Source organism: Tenrec ecaudatus, chromosome 11 (genome assembly GCF_050624435.1).
Source record: "Tenrec ecaudatus isolate mTenEca1 chromosome 11, mTenEca1.hap1, whole genome shotgun sequence".
NCBI classification, from domain to species: Eukaryota; Metazoa; Chordata; class Mammalia; order Afrosoricida; family Tenrecidae; genus Tenrec; species Tenrec ecaudatus.
The window spans coordinates 32,470,810-32,479,766 of NC_134540.1; positions in this window are offsets into that span (position 1 = coordinate 32,470,810).

Consider the following 8,957-nt stretch of genomic DNA (forward strand, 5'->3'; position numbering starts at 1 on the left):
AGACTCTGCTTGATATTTTGCCCTCCGTATTCTACTACTGGGCTTTCTTCTCTAAGGATTTATGAACTTGGAAATTCACAGAGGCAGTTCTAGTCTGTGTTGTAAGCTGAAATGAGATGGAAGTGACCCCATGTGAAAGAGTGAAACTGCCTTGTGGAATTTTCTATAAACTTAATTTCTATACGGCACAATGGCTTACATAGTTCACTGTGAGTCTCAGAGTGGACAGGTAAAACACACTAGGTACCGTGGGAGATGAATGAGGCTGTGTCCTCCCACAATACACCATCTCGGAATTCCCCTGCAGCATTCCTGATGGGGCCATTTGAATCACTCTATGTGAAGATAAAACTCTAGGCAGTGGATTTAGTTTTATCTTTATAGTACAGAACTCTAGTGTTGCCGTGCTAACAGAAGCATTTAGATCAACCAGTCAATTCAGGGAGAAAGGTATGTTTCCCTGAAGATTTCAGGAGGGAAAACTCAATTTGGTAGTTGTATTGTGTTCTAATAGGATCTTTATGAGCTCTAATCCACATGAGTCCAGTAGGTTTGGCTTGATTTGACTTGCTTTAGTCTATTAAGAGATGATCACCAACTTTTTCACATGATGGGTCACTTGCTGCTGTTGTTGGGACTGAGAGTGGCCCTACACACAACAGAAGAAAACACAGACCTACCTACCTGTGCCATCTTCACACTTGTTAGATTTGGGCCCTTTGCTGTAGGTTCCGTGCCAATCTCTCTCCTTGAGAGTCCTTCTCCTTGCACGGACTCTACATTACCAAGCATGATGTCCTAGGCCGCGGGCTAGTCTCATGTTATGACATGTGCAAAGTACATAAGACCAAGTCGTGCCAGAATCACTCTCAAGGAGCATTCTGGTTATATTCTTCCAAGAATGTGTATTTCCAGTGCTCCTTAGGTGCAAACATTTAAATCGGTAGTCTTTTAATTCCGAGAGGTTTGATTTTGGCTCCTGCTTTCAGTGTAGGTTGAACTTCTTCCTTCAACATAGTGCTCATGTGCTACCTCCTGGAGTGGTGGGATGTTTACTTTTGGGTTCTTTAACTCTATTTTTCTCCCCAAATTCTTTTGATGCTTCCTACATCATTCAATATTGTGTCCATAGCACCTTTCAATAGCAAAACTCTAGCATTGAAAGTGTTCTTAAGCTATTTAAGTTTTAGATAAGTTGGGTTTATTCTTATCTTTTAGGTTTATAACTCAAGGTCTTTGAACATTTTATTATAATATTTTACTTTGTCTTCTCAAGTTGCCCTTTGAAATTTTGTATTCATCTCTTTGACTTCTTCATTTCTTCCATTCACTCTATGATTATGAGCTAATTGAGTCTCTTCTGATATCCACTTTCATCTGTTTTTATTTCTTTCCGTCTTGTCTTTCTTCATGAATAATGCCCTCCTAAGTCCATCAATGTCTTCTGATGTCCTCCTACAATATTTTGTCATGTGTTCAATGGATTCAATCTGTCACTGAAATACTCTCAACAGTCAGGTGAGATATACTATATATTTTGGCTCTCATCAACTGTTCATTTTCTTCATCTTCAACCTAAGCTGACATGTGAGCAACTGATGATCTGTTCATAGCAATCAGTCCCTGACCTGGTTTTAGATGCCAATGCTGCATTTCTCCTCTGTCTTTTCCACAGAGGTAGTCTGTTTGATTTTTTGTGTAGTCTGACTGATTATTCAGATGCACAGTCACCTTTTCTGTTATTGGTAAAGGCATATGATATGAATAAGTTGTTAGTCTTGCAAAATTGTCTTATGTGATCTCCAACTCATTCCAATAACCAGGACAATATTTCCCAACTACTGTTCCTTCCTCTTTGTTTCAAGTTTTTGCATTCCAGTCGCCAATATTTATAGATACATATTGATTCTAATTTCAATTTCAGACAGAACATGGGTAGAATTCTTCAAATTTTTCATGACCAGATTTTGTGGTTGGTGCATGCATTTGAATAAGAGTTGTATTGATGACATTTCCTTGAGGTCATGATGACATGATTCCGTCACAGATAGCATTGCATTTTAGGATTGTTTTTGAAATGGCCTTAGTAAAAATGAATGCACAGTCAGTTCTCTCAACTGTGTCATTCCCAGCATAGTAAACTATATGTCTTTTTGATTAAAAATGACCAATTCTACTCCATTTCAGAAAATTCCCAGGATTTCTATATATATGTACCCCATTTAATTTCTGATGAGTTCATGTTTCCTTGATCTATACTTTTTGCATACCAAGTTCTGATGATTAGTAGATTTTTGCAGCTATTTCATATCTTGAGTTTTTGCCTCATTAGCAAACAAGATTCCAAAGGCTCCACTCCCACAGGCTGCATTCCAATTACAACACCTTAGTCAACTCTACTTTCAGAAAGTAACTCCTCCTCAGTCATATTTTGAGCTCCTGCCCCAGTCTCTGGCACTATCTCTAACAATGTTTGGCTTTTGCTCAGTTGGCCTTCATTATCTGACGACGCTTTGATGCTGAGCATAAGACTTTCAGAGGCTCCATTCTCTGAAGCGGCGGCTGATTCGTTCTTGTCTGGAAGCTCAGCTGAAATCTGTTCATTGTGGGTGACCCTGTTGGCATTGGAAGTTCAAATACCATAACATTCAATATCACAGCAACATTCACGCTTCCACAATACGACAAAGTAGCTGACAAGTGGTGAGGCTCGAACATAGAGAAGCTGAAGCAAATTGAAGAAATAAGGAAATGAAAGAGCTAAACAGAAACTTTCTAAACAGCACAAGGAGGAAAGGTAAAACCCTGTCAGGAAATGCACAAAAACCAAAATAGAGAATAATCTCAATGTATCTCATGTTGAAAAAAAGGAAGGAAAAGGTAAGCCTCGAGCTGTAATATTGAAGGATTGAATGAGCAGAGTAATGGGTGATGTAAGAAGAAGAAAGGGTTGATAGAGGGAATACACAGTCACTGTACTACTAATATTTGGACAGAATTCAACCAAGTCATGACTTGTGTATGATCAGGAACTGACGATGATGAAGGAAGAAGTATACATTGCATTGAAGGCATTCACCAGAAACAAGAAGGCATTCACAAGGAACCAAGGAAATAAAAATTGACATGTTTCAAGAAATTGTTAAAAAGACAGAAGTACTCACTAGTTTATGCCATGAAATTTGGGAAACAGCTACTTGTCAGCAGACAAGGAGAGACATGTACTTTGTCTATTCCAAGGAAAGACAAGCCAATAGATGAAAAACTATTGATTGACATGATTCTTGTAAATAATATCATATGTAAATAACATTTTCTAAATACAGTTCAGAAATAGTTGCAACAGTATATTTACAGGGAATTGCCAGAAATTCAAACTAGATTCAAAAGCAGATTTATACTATGGATATGACTGCTGACATCGGAGGGATTTTGACCGAACACAAAAAATCTCTGAATGATTTTGATGAGTTGCTTTTTAATATGAAAAGACATTAGACTCTGTAGATGAAAGCAAACTGTTATTTAGAGGCTTTGACACCATTGCTGGGGCCTTTCTACTCTGCCTTCAGGGTTGCTGCAAGTCTGAATCAATCCACGCCAGTGAGTTAGATGTGACTGCTGTGCCGTTGAACTCACCTCAGTGAGGATATAGAAGGTCACATCAATAAGGACTTTAAAAAATTAAACAAAAGAACTCCTAGTGCTGATAGTTTTATGGCGAAAATATGTGTTCTTGCTTCGGAGTGTAACATACAATATATCTTTAAGCTATAATGTGACACAGAATCACCTTCCATCTTGTTTGAGTCATTGGATATCTAAATCTTAGTGTAATATTACAATAAACTATATTATTAATCGGTGTGCGGAGAAGTAATAACCTGCAATGAAACAATCTCACTGCCATCTAGATGTTATCAGGACAGGGTTGCCAGAAGGGATCCTGTGAGTTTCCAAGACCGGAAGTTCTCACGGGAGTAGAAAGCCCCATCGTTCTCCCACCGGAGGGACTGGCTGCTGCGTCAAACCGCCAGCTTCTCTGTCAGGCTAGTCGCGGGATGAATGGTTGTGTCAAACTTCTGACTTTTCAGTTAGAAGAATTTAAAAATAATATTCATAAAATATCTATCATACCTATGAACAATCATTGCAACACGATAGAAAATTAAGTAGGTCAACCATTTCTATTTACTTGTGAACATTAAATAGAGATGTATATATTTGGGAATACTTGAAAATAAAATTATTTTAAATTATTTTATTTACCAGTTACATGACACATGCACAATTGGATAATGTATGTTTCCCAATGGTGTTTTAAATTCTACATCACTGGCCAAAATAATAACACTCATTAAAATTACCTTATACCCCAGGGAGATGATTGATAATATTCTCTAATAAAATGACGAAGATGTCTTTGAGTGAATCAGAGACATACATGAATTTTAGTTACGTGTATGGATTTGGGGACCATACTGAATTGGAGCATCAATCTGAGAACGATTAGTCCTTATTACATGGCCCAGCTTGATGATTTGCCTTCATGAAGAGATAACTGAAGGGAATGGTTGCTATATCAAAGTGTGGCAAAGACCCTAGACGGTGCTTGCTATTAGAAAGAATAGCAGCTGGGGGTCTTAAAAGCTTGTCATCTGAGGAGTCCACAGGGCACACATAGAAGAAGCAACCAGTATGTGTAATCCAAGAAGTGTGAGTGATAAAAGCCAAACCACAAAAAGTATCAGAGCTTAAATTGTGAGTACTTCTCCATTTGGGGAAGGATATGAATGACAGTGGAAGGCCAAAATCCATTCACAGGTTCAACACTTGGATTAAAGCCCCAGTTAATCACCTCTGACCACAGACTAGTAATATGAATAGCCTGGCTATTAGGCAGGGCATAGTGGGGTTTTTTGCTTTCCCTTTGTTTCCTGGGACTTTCTATATAAGAAACTCAGGACGGCTCCAGCTAAAGACATCATGAGGACTAATGATGGTTTCTATTGTGTACCTGTGGGGGGAACGGGAAGACAGAGGGGAAGGGGTAGGATGTGGGGAGATAAAGAGCTGTTATACAATCAGTACAAGGAAGAAGTAAATATTTAAAGATTGATTGTGGAGATAATTATATAATTCCTCTTATTAATATGATCGAACTATTTAATTGTATGAAATTCTAACTATATGCCAGTAAAACTGTCTATAAAATATTGTTATAAAATAATAGAAACTTTCATTAAACAATCAAAAATATAAGCACGTGAAGCTATTATTTCTCAGTATATTCTTCATCTAGGATGATACATTTCTGAAAATCATGTTTTCAACTTTCTAACCTTTCTCTAAATCATTCTGTACTCTTGGATTTATGTGAAACCTCAACACAGCATTTTTGGCATCTTTAAGGTATTCAAATCCAAGTTCTTCTGAAGTGTTCCTTGAGTTCTGGCAACAAGGAGAAGGCTGATGGTGCAGAGACCAGGGATGCCGAGAAGATGGAGAATATGAGGCAGTCCTTGCTTTCTGGAGAATGAACTGCTATGACAGGGAAACAAAATCATGGCACAACTTCCTGGTTTTTGTGGCCCCTACCCTTTTTTCAATTTTCTTAAAATTCTATTAGGAATCCTGATTCTCTGGTGTGCTTTAAGAAAATCTTTCAATTCTTTTTTTTTTTTTTTGAGTCCCAAGAAAGAGTTATCCTGAACTTATTAGTTGATATCTTTGCCTTGAATTTCCCTGGTTAGTATCTTCCTTTAGGAGCTACACAGTTTTGGAACAGGTCTTTTGAGGGTACCCAAAAAGAGCACAATAGGTGCACTTCTTGTTTACAGCTACCTATTGAGCATAAGCATGCTTCACTTGTTGTGTGTGTAATAAACCACTGCCTCAGGAGCAACAGGTTTGACTCATCCTCGAACGTGCATGTGTGAGTGCATGATTGGTATAATTAAAGCATTTAGTTTACCATCTCTGTATAAGGGTGTTTCAGAAAGTTTGTGAAAAAATATTCATTACTTCTAATTCCATTTTTTCCAAAAAAAAGTTTTTGGAAACTGCTCACAAATTAGAGACCCCTTGTTGCTGTAAATTTTTCTATATAAATTATAACTTTTTCCCAAAACTAGGCCTTTGACGGGACATTTGTTTTACTTAATGAAGCTTTGGGGACTGAGAAGACAGACTGGAATTAGAAATCTGACTCAAACTGGGTCACTTGGATATACTTCCCTCAAACTGTGCTTTACTTGGAGGCGATGACTAGAATTGCCCCCTATTTTAGCAGGTGGCCAAGCAATTTAGGTCATGTGCACAAAATGAAGTAAGAACTATGTGATCACGGAGACAAAAAGGTGAACTTTGAATTGTTGGGAACAGGCAAGACTGCGGTTCTGGTGAGAGTCTGAGAGATCCACTGTTCCACTACCTGAACCTGGTTTCTAACCCTGATTCCTGAGTCCTGGATGCATTTTTGTCTCTGAGTTGTAATATAGTTTAATACGTATTTACATTTAAATAGCTAATTACGCAAACAAGAGCACCCTCTGGCAGCTTTGCTAGAGAAAGGTGAGGTTTTTGAGTTAACAGGTCAGAGTTATCTCATTGGAAACCCAAAGGGACAGCTCCACTCTGTCCTACAGGCTCACTCTGAATTGGAATGGACTTGATGGCTCTGGGTTGGGTTTTTTGCTTTGGATCAATCAAGCATATTTAGAAAAAATTATAATTACTCCTAGATGGACATGTACCGGTGCTACTCAACCCAGCAAACAATTACACATGTATGAGTAATCTAGTGACAACACTTATTGTTGCTTTGCTGAAAGATTCTGTTTAATGTGAGTTACTTTCAATAATACATATTAAATGTTTTATATCATAAGACATATTTTAAATATCCCTTTATTGGGGGCTTGTTCTTACAACTCATAACAATCCACATGTCAATTGTATCAATCATATTTGTATATATGTTACCATCATCATATTCTAAATATTTACTTTCTACTTGAACCCTAGGTATCAGCTCCTCTTTTTTCCCCCTCCATCTCTCTTCCACTCTCAAGACTCATTAATAAATTATAATTTATTATTATTTTCATATCTTATACATACCACTGTCCCCCTTCACTCACGTTTCTGTTGTTTGTCCCCCTTAGAGGAGGGGGGTGATATGTCCATCATTGCAATCAGTTCCTTATTTTCCCTTCCCCCCCGGAACCTTCAGTCTACCCTCCTAGAACCACTAATCCCATTTCTGTTCCTGAGAGGTTTATCTGGCTTGGCTTCAGCCTGTTGTGAGCTCTTATCTGTACCAGTGTACATGCTCCAATCGAGTCAAAACTGAAAGGCAGGACTGGAGTCATGATAGTAGGGACTGGAAAGCTTCAAAGAATCAGAGGAATATTGTATGTGTACATTGATGCTATACTGTGTCCTGGTTGTAAAATTCCTTCTTTGTAACCCTTCTTAGAGGGGATGTTCTATTTTATACAGAAGGGTTTGGGATTTCTGCTCTGACATCCATCTTTCTCACAACTATATGATTTTTTTGGGGTGTCATCTGATGCTTGTAACCTGCTCCCGTCAATACCTCATAATAACACAAGCTGGTGTGCTTCCTCCATGTGGGCTTGGTGCTTCCCTGCTAGATGGCTGCTTGTTTAACTTCAAGCCTCTACGACCTCAGACACTATAGCTTTTGATAGCCAGGCACCATCAGCTTTTTTCACCTCATCTACTTATGCAACCATTTTGACTTCAGCGATCGTTTTGGGAACCTGAGCATCACAGAATGACAAGTTATTAAAACAAAGTATTTTTATGTTGAGGCAGGGCTTGAACAAAGGCCCAAAGTCTGCCCATTTCCTCAAATATAAATATATATACCATATATATTCCATATATACAATAAAAATACATGCCATATAAATATATATACATAGGCCAATATGTCTTATGAATTAATATATTTACATATGTACATACCCATGTTTATACCTCTTTGCATAGCTTTGATTCCTAGATCTTTCCTGTTTCCTTTTACATTACTCCTTCCCCACCATCACACTCATCTTCTTCTGCCTCTTAGTAATTCCTCTAAATGAGATTGCTGTTGCTCAAACGTCCTCCTCGTTGTTGATTTTACTTTCTTATTTGTTCCCCGGTCTATGGTGTTGTTTGCTCACCACTCCCTTCCCATGCCTCCTCGTGCCTGTCTAAGACAATTTCTCAGGGTATGATTTTCCAGTAGAATTCTTTAGTTAGCTTTTTAGTGTAAAGAAACAGTGAGCAAGGAAACTAGAATTTTGTAGAGACGATCATGATTTTGTTTACAGTAATTTTTACTGTATGTTAATTTCATACCTGTATAAATTCTCAGTTATGTCACAATTTTAATCAGAGAATATCAAAAGTACACACAGTAAAATATATTTTAAAAGATCTTGCTGAAGGAAAATTACATGTTCTTTTAGATTTTGTCCAATTAAAGACTCAAATAGGACATAGTATCTCAGTGATATTTAGCCCTTGAAAGTTTTAAAGTAAATGGTGACTAGAGAAAAAAAATAAGCTTTATATTTCTGTGTGATCTAACACAGACTAATTACTATAGTAAAGAGAGACCAGTGTGTGTGTTAAAACAAAACTCAGATTTGTGTAACCAGCTGAATAATTAACCTCTCAATTAGTTTTAGCTGAAACCATTAAAGCAGGTAGAGGATATATTCTAATTTTACTTCAAAGAGGTCAACCCATTCACAATGTAGGAGTCCTTGGTTAGTCTAATATATTAAGTTTGGCGTTAAATTACTGACCAAAGGTGTGGCCATTTGAATTCACTCAGACATTATGCTTCTGCAAGATCACCCTTAATACTATGAAGAGCAGGTCTACTCTTAAACAAATACTGTCACTGAATCAGAGAAGACTGAACAGAAACTGATATC